The sequence below is a fragment of the Pelobates fuscus genome, chromosome 8, assembly GCF_036172605.1.
Source record: "Pelobates fuscus isolate aPelFus1 chromosome 8, aPelFus1.pri, whole genome shotgun sequence".
Lineage (NCBI taxonomy): Eukaryota > Metazoa > Chordata > Amphibia > Anura > Pelobatidae > Pelobates > Pelobates fuscus.
In genome coordinates, this window is record NC_086324.1 from 91,997,482 (window position 1) to 92,011,145 (window position 13,664).

General features: G+C 39.5%; 1 protein-coding gene across 2 annotated transcripts in view; it reads left to right on the forward strand.

The window, feature by feature from the left end:
- GLS (glutaminase) overlaps positions 1-13,664 on the forward strand; it is a 134,514-nt gene that overhangs the window by 105,958 nt on the left and 14,892 nt on the right. The window lies entirely within an intron of this gene.

Below are 13,664 nucleotides of genomic sequence, written 5' to 3' on the forward strand. Positions count from 1 at the left end.
GATATGTTCTATAACTGCTAAAAATTTGTTTGCCTTTCGGTGTCTTACACGTTTACAGTTTAATTTATTTTCCAAATTAGAACAGAGTTAAATAAAATCTCGATAAAGACCAACTGTTTATTTCTAGTGTTCCATAAACACCAGACATTAATTCTAAAAGTATCTTTTTTTTTAACATTTTTCATTGTGTTTGTGTTTTTTCATTTGACAGCTTTTCTCAAAATATTGTATCACAGTCATTGCTATTGAAATATTAACTGCTTTAAATTGGTAAGCTGGATACCACCATATATAAAAACCACAAAATGTGAAAATCTGTGTAAATGTTAGTGTAAAAGAGCCACTTGCCAATCTTGTTGGTCATTCATTGGCTGATAATGTCAGGTGAGCACTCTCAACCAGTAAATTAAAGCCTGTGCACTGAATTATTATTATTTTTATATTGCGCCAACAAATTCCATAGCGCTTAACAATGGGTGGACTAACAAACATGTAATTGTAACCAGACAAGTTGGACCATAGGAACAGAGGGGTTGAGGTGAGCTTACATGCTAGAGGGAGTGGGGTAAAGTGACAAAGGTAAGCATAGTATTATAGAAGTAGATTAGTAGAAGACTGAAGACTTAGTGTTTTGTTTTTTTGTTTGTTAAATTACAGTTGTAGGAGATGAATCAGTTGGGAACCATTAACAGTTAAAATTTTGTGAAGAAGTGAGTTTTTAATGATTTTTTTGAAGGAGTGGAAACTGGGTGAACGTCTAACAGAGAAGGTAAGGGAGTTCCATTACTAGCCTAGAACTCTCTTTCTGGGCTTCTTGCACCACAAACACTTCAAAACACTGAAGTTGTCCTCGTGCTGGGAGTAACCCGTTAATCAATGACACGTTGCAATTGGTATCTGGGTAGATATTTGGAAGGATTTGTCTCTAGTATGAAAACCCTATGCTGTCAGCACTAACTATATTTGTAAAAAAATACATGCTTTGGGTATAAAGGAACACTAATGACAAGCGTCTACTTCACACAATCATTTTTGAAGAGATATATTAGTAAAACATGCAAATTCCCAATTTGTGTAGAAAGTTAAATGTTGCTAACCTATCAATCCTAGACCTATTCTTTTCTGTGGAAGCAATGTAATATCTGGAAAATCTTGCGAACACAAATATTTTAACTGCATAATGCAGAATTGGGGTGAAATTTGGGTGACGAGGAAAAGCAACTTTTGTCAAACTTCCAGAAAACCGTCTGACAGGAGCTGGGATAACTGCAACCTTGGCCTCCTTGTACCATAACCACTATAGTATATCTAATATTGATTTGGGGAAATGTAGTATAGATATAATTATAAAAGGTTTTTTTTGTTTTATTTAACTTGAATAATTTTCTTGCTCAACTGTTTATTTGCATATCAATTCAGCACATTTCCTGTTGAGCAATATCTATATATTTTTCAGATTTCAGAACATGTTTACTTTCCTCATTTGTACTCAAAAACCACAATTAATATGAGCAAATATAGTTCAGAAATATGTTTCAACAGGAAAAAATAGCTAATGAAAAATCCCAACTTCCTTCCTTTTTTACATTTTTTTTTTTTTAAATGAGTCATGTATTGGCTTCCCTTGCTAAGCCATTGTCTGCTTGCAGATGACACGGCCATTATAATTGGCTTTGTTTTTCTGAATAGATGTAGTCGTGTTATTGTAAGACTATGCTGATGTGAGAGCTCTGTTTTATTGGATTCTGTGCAGTACTTATGGCTAGTGTGTCTGGATGCATGCCTAATACTCTTCCATGTGTCTTGACACAATCTGTTGCTAGATTACTAAAACAAACATCAAGCTTTAGAACATGCCAGACGCTGATACTAACATTGTCCTGTTGAAGGGTCAGTAATATATGAATAGCTCATTTATAAAACTGCACACTATAAAATGCAAATATTTGTATAAAATGGGACACATTGTTTTGCCCATAAACTGATGTTTGTAAGAAAACTAAAGTATAATGTACACACTAAAAAGGGGAATACTTCCTGCATCCAAAATTATGCAAACACCTCTTTTCCAAAATAATAAAATGCAAAGAAACTCATTTTAAAGAGTACTTTTTGTGCAAATCTGGACACATTACATTGTCAGCCTTGAGCTTTGCCTTTTCTATAAAGTAACCTGGGCAAACAGGAGCCTAATTTTGTGCTATGAAATGTTGGGAAATATTTAACCTAGCACGTAAATGGTTCAAATGTAGAGGAAGGGGCTGATAAACCTATTTCAAATCTCAATGAAAACCCTTGGTATAGGTGCCAACAGTCCTGAATTGGTAAGGAGAGTCCTGTATTTTGGGACTGTCCCAGCAAAAATTGGTCCTATGACTCAATTCCACTTTTTAGAATCTGCCTGCAGCTTTTATAATGCAGAAGGGGACTGGGCACTAGGACCATGCAGTGCTCCACGCATTGCATGCCTTGAAGGGGCAGTCTCTTGGTTAGCCTGGCCACCCTCTTTGATCGCCATACTTCCTCTTGCACAGTGCACTGTGCAACCTGGTCTGTTACCTGCCCACTTCCATCCCAGGAGATCGGCCAGGAACATTAGCAGATATGCCTTGGTTGGTCCTCCAAGCAGGGGTTTCTGGGAATTGTATTCTAGTTTTCATTTTGTTTTTAACTCTGAACTTTAACGCTTTGTTTTGCTTTCTGATGCAATGTGCTGCTCTGTTATTGGATGCTGTAGATTTGAAGGAGGGAACAGAAATGGAACTAGATACAGAAATCAGGATATATTTAGAAATGGGGCATTGTTACTGAGAAAGCAGGAATACAACACAATATACTGCTAATATGGGCATGAAGTTTACATGCAAAAATATGCTAATGATGTAGCCCAAAACTATAAAATGTGTAAAAGTTAACCTATTCAACCACCAGCTCTAATTGTGGCCACCATATTCACACACAATAACTCCCACAACCCACCATATAAGACTCCAGACAATCAATATGTATTTCCCCAAAAATGTTTCCACTAGTCACTGCCAAATGGCGAACACTATAGGCAATACTCTCCTTGTCCAGTTTAGACTGACACATTTTCCTGACAATTAACCCTATCCCTGCCCAAATTAGATTTTGCCACATCTGTCTTCTTTTGAACCCTCCCTATGCTAAATTTGCACATTTGCCTGCAAATTAACACCTCCTCTGCCAAATAGATTGCCATATTCACAAAGTGCTGGACCCTGTCACATTTCTGTCCTCATTGCTTGGCACTCCTCTTCCAGCCCTGACTGAACAGAACCAAATGGTGGCTCAGTAGAGTACTTGGCAGAGACACAACACACACAATGTAGGTTAGATATTAATAATGAAAACACCATGCATTCTGGAGTAAGAGCAGGTAGGGCTATGGAGGTATTAATGACTTCAGATTCCGTTGCTCCTTGCTGCTCATCAGTCATTGCTTGATATAAAGAAACCTGAGTGTGCTTTTAACTCATGGTGGGCTCCTGATGGGCCCCGGTGCCATTGCACCTGCTGCACTTCCAGTAGTTATGCCCCGGCCTCCCTTAGCTGGATCCAGTTCCACTTTATATCCTTCCTTAATGTTCTTTCTGTAGCAGAGGTAAGGTTTTAGAGGTAGAACTAGCTGTGCACAAACTTTGCTCAGGCAGATTTTTGTTTCCATTGACAGAAATGCTCGCTGCTTACACCTTTAGATTGAATGCTCAACCACATTTAACAGCAGCAGGACTATAACCCCCCTCCAGCAAAGAAATCACATACCCTACTGAGCGCAATGGAAAGGACAAACAGATGTCACATGTTGTTCACATAGTTAATTTGTTCTGCTTACAAAGCCCGAACTAACAGGCAGGTAGAAACCTCCCACAGCCAAGTCAGATGGGCAATCTTTTTTTCAGTGGCCAGGTGCCGTAGATTAAAGGGGCAGTGTAAGCACCATAATCACTATGGAGCAGGTAGCTCCTTGCACCATTGTGAATGTTCGGATAACCACAACCAGCATTCACTTTCTTATCTGACTGGGAGCAATGATATTTACTACAGGGAGGGTTTGGTCAGATGAAGGTGATTGAGATTCGGCTATTTTTGATAGGCATTTAAAGTTGGCAGAGGTGGAAAGGGAGTACATTACAGTTGGCTTTTCATCACTTTTTCAGAATGTCCATCTTGAAAGGGACATTGTCACTCAATTCTAACAGAAAATGCACATTGCACTTTTTTTTTTTTTTAAACCACTGCAGCATCACTATTTCTGCCTGATTATAGTCCGGAAGGGTGCAAACAAAGATATTGGCACAAAGTGGTGTTAATGCTGAAAAGTGGCAGATTCCCTTTAAAATCATTGATGGAGTTGTGCTAATTTTATATTTGGGATCCCTGTGTCTCCTGACTCAATAATAGACTGGATATGTCCAGTCCCATGGATGCATAGGGCCACCAGGTGCCTAATTCATCTGGCCCTAAAACATAAACCCTACCCTTAAATTGTTCCAAGGAACACCCTGTCCCTTGGTTTGAAAGTGTTAACCTGCTACCTCCTTCATCCTGTCATCTTGATTTTTAAGTGACCCCAAGCCAGTAAAATGAAATGGTAAACTATTTCCTGTACTCAAAGAGAAAACTGAGGCATTAGATTAAGTATACATCTTCAGTAAGCATACTTAATTTCATCAGGTTATTTTAAATCCGTGTCCATGTATGGACTAGATCTGGAGCATTTTATCTAATTTCCAGTAAACTTAAAATAACACTTAGGGAGCATAACCACTTCATCTTCACCTGGCATCTTACTGTCCAATTTCAAACAGTTTAACAAGAAGTGTCCTCTGGCACTAATCAGCTGCCTCTCATTTGGACTGCAGAAGCATTATTTTAAGAGGCTATGGGGCAGCACTGAAGGTTGCCCATCACCAGCAAGTTTACGTAATGCTTCTGCATTAGTGCTCCATTGAAAACTATTACATTGGAAGGTATGATGACTCAAGGGAACTCCAGGCACCACCACCACTTCTTTTAGATGAAATGGTAATGGCACCTGAAGTGTTTCCTTAATTATAGATACTATATTGCCCAGTACGTGTATGGTGACATTGAGGCATGCCTGAACAACATATTTGAGCGTTTGTATTCATCTTTTCCATCTGAAGCAGTATTTACCTTGTTAATATTTGGTGATTAATGAAAGAAAACCATAAAATTAATTATTGAGCATTTTTTGCATTCTGGTTATTTTTGCTATTATTTTTATTATTATTTTGAGCTATGGTTAGTTGGTTAAAACACTCCTTCCTAACTATCCTGCAGCCAAAGGTTCAAAAACTGGTACTTGGACTGTGCAGAACAGCGGTTTGTGATTTAAATAAGTTAACTATTACTATATCCCAATTATCTGATGCCACCTAGAGTTTAGCAAAATATTGCACTGGTAAATTTCCATAAAATTAGAACACAAGTATTTTAGATAATGATGATTAGTTTCTTCTGAACTTGTAATTATCATAAAACTGTGCGTGTAAAATTATGCTCATGAGTTATTGTTCTATCTGATTTCAAAACATGAAAATTGCAGAATTATCAATGACATGGTTATAATGGATATAAGAAAATATGGTGAAAATTAATACCGACGAATATCTTTATTTTTTTTAATTTAAAATTTCTGATTCACTGGTCATTAATTCACTGTAAACATTATAATACAGGGCAAAATATATCTGTATGCAGTAGAATCAAAGACCTCTGTTCAATAGAAGATGTTTTAAGAGAGACTTTTTTTTTATTTATTTTTTTAACAACCATGATTTTTTAAATACAACAGTAAAATGACTGCTCTAACGCACTATCTATTTTAAACAGGCCGATATTGCTAACAAGATTATTAAAGACGAATGCTGAAAATATACTTGTTTTCACTTTCATTCTGTGTGCTGAATCCATTATGAGTATTACTATGTGAGATCTCATTATTTGCTCATACTAATTACACATTGATACAAATGTTTATCAGACTAAAACAAGGACACTAAATGGTTGGAAAGTGGTCCAGTATATGTGTTTTTCATAAAATGTATTTTAAAAGACCCTCCTAAAGAACATCCTATAATCTTGGATTCTATGTAGTGAATCTCATATCTGGCATTCTGTGGGTTACAATCTAGTGTACATTTTCCTTCTAGCTGTTACAACCTAGGGAGAGAGGAGGGCTGCAATAACAGTGCAGAAAATAAAGCAGTTCTAATTTTAAATTTTACATATCACAGGGTACAAAAATGCAGTACTTGTTTCTTCTGGTACTAATTTACGATTCCAATAAGCACTGATCGTTTTATTCTTAATTGTTTACTGCTGTGTATCGCAATAAAAGCTCAAAGCGGTACTGTCATCCCCCTTTCCCCCACCGAAAACTGATTGGTTTTACATAAAGATAAAATCTTTATGAAATATTCATAATGATAGTGTTGGAATTTCACTGAAATTACATCTCTGTTAAGAGATCTACTGTGTCTCAGTAAGAGATCTACTGTGTCTTAGTATTTTTCCTCCACCTGACCTTGTCGGAGCTGCAATTGAGAAGTGTCAATCCTCCCAGCTCTTACCAGTAATGGCTGCAGGCAGGGAATTGGCTTTGTCTATGCGGATCCTGTAGTCTTGTGAAATCCTTCATAGTCCATAGACCGCAGTGTTTAATCTCACATGTGCAAGAGTTCAGCTGTGATGTCAGCTGGGAGAAGATGTCACAGCGTCTGCGAGGGACAGGTTCTGGTACGTAACATTCACCTTTCCCTGTCCCCCCTCGACTGAACCCCCAGCAGTGATGTTGCTTTAACGTAATATTTTTAATATCAATTTCATGCTAGTAATCTAATTTTTGTTTGACCTAAACAGTCAAACTGAAATATAGCACATCTCCATACGTAGAGGAAAAATCTGAAACAACTTCTCATTTATCTCTAGCCGTTATGTGTTTAATTCTGTTTATACCATTTCATTAACTTTTAAGATATTTCATATAAAGATGTCAGGGCCCCCTATACTCCATTTTTGTTTATGTAAACATGAATTAAATTATTTGGAAATCAACATCAATTAAAAGGCTTCAATAGAGAAGATAGTTAGACCGAACTGCTGTTAAATTGTACCTACTGTATTGTTTTATTTGTTCAATAATTATTTCCCCAAGGGCAAGCATGGCTAATGAAACAGACTACTTATTCCTGGGATACATCAATATGAATTAAATCTGAGAAGGAAGCATGCCCTTCTGAATTAATAATGCTGTCTACAATAATATTAGGAAACTGAAACAATAGTTGGTTGAAGGGATTGTCACTCTTCAATGTTTTCATTACCTACATCTGTGTTTATACAATTTGGACTTAAAATATTTAATAAGTAGCACATAACTACAATCTTGGTGACAAAGAACAACACATTTTGAATAAATAAGCGGTTATAAAGGTACGACAATAATGAGACACTATGAACATGTAGTACACTAGTGAGCAATATTTCATCTAGTGACTTGCGCACACACTCCACTGTCAGATAATAACCCACAAACATGTGCGTTACTATAGATAACAGCAGGGCAGGATTTCCCATTAGGCAGAGTAGGCACCCTGTCCACTAGAGGTACCTGCTTTGCCTGTTAAAACCCTCCTCCATACTAACTGTCCTGTGTCTGCTTGCTGCAAGACTCTGGGATCTCTGCATTCAGCCTGAGGAGCCTGATTTTTGCCACCTCAGACTGAACACAACAAACTGCAGGAGTGGGGCGGGGTAGACTGGCAAGAATCAGGGAGAAAACTCAGAAATAAAAGGTACACACACAACTAGTCAGCCAAAAATTAAACAAAACTAAAAATGAGGAGTAAGGAAATGGGGTCACCCATTTTTATAGTGACTGCTTAGTCTATCAATTATATATGGATATCAGCGTTGGAATAACAGCCAGTGCCCTGCAGTGGGGCCTGCATGGTTTGTGGTCACATTGGGTGGCCCATACACTTAGGGCCACCCAGTCAGGCACTGTGACCATTTAAGAGTACGACCAGGCCCTTGTAGTAACTGCAATGCCTTGAAGAAGGCGACTGGCATCCACTTCCTCCAGGCATCAAGCCATAGAGAATGCGGGAGGAAGGGAGGAGGCACAGTCAGCAAGAGAGAGTGAGCATCTGCAAACTCACCTGTAGCGGAGCTCTCTGTATCCTGGTTGGGTACCTCACCAAGGACCACTTCCTACCTGGAACAGGGGAAAACCTCAGCGCTTCTACCCCAGTTAACGTGGCTTGACTGGGGTCATCCTGGAGCTCTCCGTCCTGGACCAAGATAGGGGACTAACTCTATTCCCTCCCAGGGAGTGGACGACACACAGTCCTGGGAGCTCTAGTCCTTACAAGGTCTTTCCCGCCAAATCCTTCACGAGCTGGAACAAGATGCTGAACAGTGATTAGCCCTTTCCCCCTCCCAGTAACTAGACGACACATAGTTCTGGGAGTACAACTGATTTTAAAGAGCCCTTTTATGCACAGACCCCAACAGGATGTCTCCATTGTATTCAACACAAGCCCCTCCCAGGAATCTCTGGGCCAGGGAGATAATTGCGTTAAAGACTGGTAAGCTAATTATCTCCCAGGAACAGAGAGCCAAACAGAAAAATATAAAACCAAATTATTACCCCAAAACATAATGAAAACATAAATCCCACAAATAATAATAATAATCTATAAATAGCCCTGATCTGAGCGCCCAGGTTCTCCAAATATTGCTCAGATCCATGCAGTGTAGGGGAAACGCCACAGTGTTAAAGTTCTGACCGGCTGCAGACGTGGTCCTACGCCTAAAATTGTTCCAGGGCGTTTGGTTACATAGCCTAAAAGACACTTGCGTCCATCAAGTTCAGCCTTCCTCACATTTGTTTTTTGCTGTTGATCGAAAAGAAGGCAAAAAGACCCAGTTTGAAGCACTTCCAATTTTGCAACAAACTAGGAAAAAAAATCCTTCTTGAACCCAGAATGGCAGATTTTAACTTGGATCAAGCAGCTATTACTCTACATTGAAAAATTATATCCGTGAATATTCTGTTTTTGCAAGTATGCATCTAGTTGCTGTTTGAACATCTGTATGGACTCTGATAAAACCACTTCTTCAGGCAGATAATTCCACATCCTTATTGTTCTTACAGTAAAAAAAATTTCCTTTGCCTTAGACAAAATCTTCTTTCTTCAAGTCTAAATGCATGACCTTGTGTCCTATGTAAAGTCCGGTTTGTGAATAGATTTCCACACAATGGTTTGGATTGGCCCCGAATATATTTGTATAATGTTATTGTAAAGGATCCTGCTATCCGTGCAGCGCTGATCCTTGTAGCGTCTCCCGAAATCCAAGCTGAAAAGAGTGAAGTAGTGATTATAGCTCCCAATTCCCCAAACATGAGTCGAGACTTCATGAAGGGGTAAAACGAATGTGTTTATTGATGGCCAAACTCTGCCCTTTTATGATGGTCTTCCAGCAAGGACACTCCCACATGGGACCTTGTGGAAGACTGAAACAGAATATACAGAACCAATCACTGTACTTTACAAATATTACACACACCCACAGGAAGAGTGTAACCCCTCCTCTCTATCCTGGAGATAATTAACTTACCCCTCCTCTCTATCCTGGAGATAATTAACTTAAGTGGTTGCAGAGAACCTAATTATGTCCGGGCAGAGAGAAACATGTGCTTTTTACCTTTTAACAAAACTGTATTAAAATCAATAACTCATGTTTCGCTGAACGAAGTCTCCATGTTCCACACACCCCCAGATAGCTTGGATCTGAGCGCATATTATAGGCGAATAGCGCTCAGATCCCAGCAACACAGTTCTCAAAAACGTCGACTGAAGTTTGGCTTTCACTGGCTGTTCGCGTGTTTGTAGCCGACAGCATTATCCTGGCTGTACTGGAAGTTAAACTGCACGAACCAACATACGAATGCAGCAGGGGAAATGTAAAATCCAAGCAACTAAGGCAAACGGTGTGATCCAGGGACAAAGGGCTCTGTCCCAAATGCCTTAAGACTATATAACTTAAAGGGCCAGCATCCCAGGGTAAGAGGCTAACAATCCGGCTCCTCCAAGCGATAGGGGGGTAGGGCAGTTTGTTACATGCAGACCCAGTGACAAAAGCCATTTTGTCACAGTTATCATTTGTATGGTGCTTTTTCCGGTCAACTTTCAGGAGCTTCTGCGGCTGCAATACGGGGTGCTCTATCTTGCTCTTAGGTAGGGTTTGGCAGATTTCAAAGTGGTTCAAAACCACAAACCAAGTTGTCCAGGAATCGCACGGTCACCTCGTGCTGAAAACAGTTCCATAAAATTTGCGGCTAGGTACCGATGAGGACTATTCGTTGGTTTGAATCATGCGAACGGACGCCATAGAGAGAGTGGTCGGTTCCATTCGCATTAAGGGAAAGTGCCGAACAAGGGGCACCTAGGGAAAGCTACTAATGGCGGCTGGGCAGGGTAACTCCCAAACAGTATCCCAGACCTGGACCATAGTGAGTGGGCAGGAAACCGACTTTCACACTCCTCCAAGAGTCCGTGGGAAGGAGCGTTTGTCACACAACCCCCACATCAGCCAGCAGCACCCCAAGTAACTCACCCTCCTCCAGACAAAAGGTATGCTAACAGGAGGATGACTGCAAATATAAAAATGTATGTGTGTACATGTCAGTGTGTGTTTGTATTTGTAGCTGGGTCTAGCTGAGTGTGTATCTGTGTGTCTAGGTTTGTGCATATGTCATTGTGTTTGTGTATATGTGTGTTAATATGTATGTATTTACACACATCCCAGCAAACACCAACACAACATGCAAATACACTCCTGCAAACACAAACATTACATACACACACACACACGTAAATTCAAACTCCAAAATTATATACAAATGCACCCCTTCACTCAAACACCAATACTATACACAAATGTACATCAGCATTTAAAAGACACTACATCCAAACACACCCCTACACATAAATACAAACATTACATACAAACACACCCCTGTATCAAAACGCTATAATTATATACAAACACCAACTATACTCACAAAAGCACACTTCCTTTCAAATGCCAACACACAAGTACACCACTGCAGACAGTACATACAATTACAACCCTACATGCACACACATACTCTGTATAAAAACATGCTTACATTCAAACACACAAACACTGCTCACAAATACACTACTACAAGGATGGGCAAATGGTAGATCCCTGTACATCTTTTCGCCACTCTTGCGCTAGAGGGGGCCAAAAAAAAATTGCACCAGGGCTCTCTCTTTTAGTTCTGCCACTGACTTATATATATTTATATAAACCGTGTTTAAAGACAAAAATAGAGCATGTAAGAAAGATAACGTAATTGGGATTGATCCCTATGGCAGACACAATCTATTAAAGAGTTGTCATATTTAATAAACTAAAAACTCCGTATAAATAGAGGTATATTATCTAAGTGTTGATCACATTCCCTCCTTCCTTGAATCAATGCTTTCCTATGATGTTTTTCAACAAACTGTATGTCCTTGTGCAAAGCGTAAGGACATCCAGCTACGTCAAACTCTGAAAATGCAGGATGTACCTCTAGTATATGTCTGGTGGACAGAGGCACTAGAGACAGTCCTAAGTCTGCAATGTTTTCCATTGCAGGATTAAGAGGCACAGGGACACTGCACATAGTCCACTTCAATTAGATGAAAAGGTCTGGGTGCCTATAGTGTCCCTTTAACACTCTATTAATATATACTGGTCGGTCTCTCTCTCTCTCTCTCTCTCTCTCTCTCTCTCTCTCTCTCAAGGAAGGTTATGTGCATTTCATTTCATGAATTCTTTCTAATGCTTAGTCTACCTTTTGAAACCATTTCAAACTTGTTGTATGGTAACATTTCAAACTTGTTGTATGGTGCTTCCCTCTCTGAGATCAAAAGGAGCCACCCGTACATGAACACTACATATATTTTGTTGATTGGAAAGTAACAGAGCAACTGGCAACTTTATAGCTCTTAACATTGGGTGTATAGCTGTACACATACACACCCTGTGTGACCAAAAGTAATACAGTGGAAGATTGAGAAAGAAAGATTATACAATATTCCCCTACTTTTACTATCTCCCAAATCCATTCTAAATGCTTAAAAGAGCACTATAGGATCAGGAACACAAACATGTATTCCTGACCCTATAGGGTTAAAACCACCATCTAGCCCCCCTGGGCCCTTCATGCCTCTAAAAATAAAGTAAAATCTTACTTGAAGTCAAGCCTGCAGCTGTATAGTTTGTCCCTGTTCCCTTTAGACCTGCCTGCTGACATCATCAGAAGTGGTAGCCTGATCCAGTCACAGTGCTTCCCCATTGTATTGGCTGAGACTAACAAAGAGGCAGATCGGGGCAGAGCCAGCATGATTCAAACACAGCCCTGGCCAATCAGCATCTCCTCATAGAAATGAATTGAATCAATGGATCTCTATGAGGAAAGTTCAGTGTCTGCATGCAGAGGGAGGAGACACTGAATGTTTGGATGCATTTTAGGCAGCCATGACCCAGGAATGATCTTCATTAAGTCAAAGTTGTTTTGGTGACTACAGGTATCCTTTAAGAATGACATGTCTACAGTTTACATACAAGTGTGATCCTGAAACCCACTGCTAACAAGCAACTGATTTCTGACAAAGTATGGAAGGTTTTCCATATCAGGAAAGATTATATCTGTGATAGAAATATATTTAATTTATTATTAACTGTGCTTTGCTTTTCCCAGTAAATGCTTGTATTTTTATAACTTACATTCTTACAAACCTGTCACTTCTGTTGATGATTGCAGAACTAGAAGTAATGTTGCACATGCCCAAAGCACTTTAGCATGCTGAAAAGAGTATGCCTTTTTTCATTTTGCAAAAAGTCCATATTTCAATAGAAATTGACACTTTTATAAATTAAACAGGTTACATCCCCCTTGGCTTTCAAGCAGACATGTTCTGTTACTTCCTGCTTTGGTTAACTCTGTGGAGATAAACTTAAAGGACCACTATAGGCACCCAGACCACTTCAGCTCAATGCAGGGGTCTGGGTGCCAGGTCCATCTAGGGTTAGCCCTGCAGCTGTAAACATAGCAGTTTCATAGAAACTGCTATGTTTACATTAGGTTTAATCTAGCCTCTAGTGGCTGTCTCATTGACAGCCGCTAGAGGCGCTTCCGCGATTCTCACTGTGATTTTTACAGTGAGAAGACGCCAACGTCCGTAGGAAAGCATTGAATTGAGAAATGCTTTCCTATGGACTGATTGAATGCGCGCGCTGCTCTTGTCACGCATGCGCATTTGGCGGATGACGTCGGAAGAGGGAGGAGAGTCCCAAGCGCCAAGTGAGCCTGGCGCTGGAGAAAGGTAAGAATTTAACCCATTAAAGTGAGGTTAGAAGGTGAAAGTTTGCAAATGCAGCAGACAAAAGATCTGCTGACTTTTGTAAGCTGTTTTATCTATAACCCCAATGTAAATACGTACATTTAAATGCATGCAAGTTTTCATCTTTGGTATATCTATTAAACAGTGATTTTTATTTATTTTGTATTTGGGCAGTGGAGTGTCCCTTTA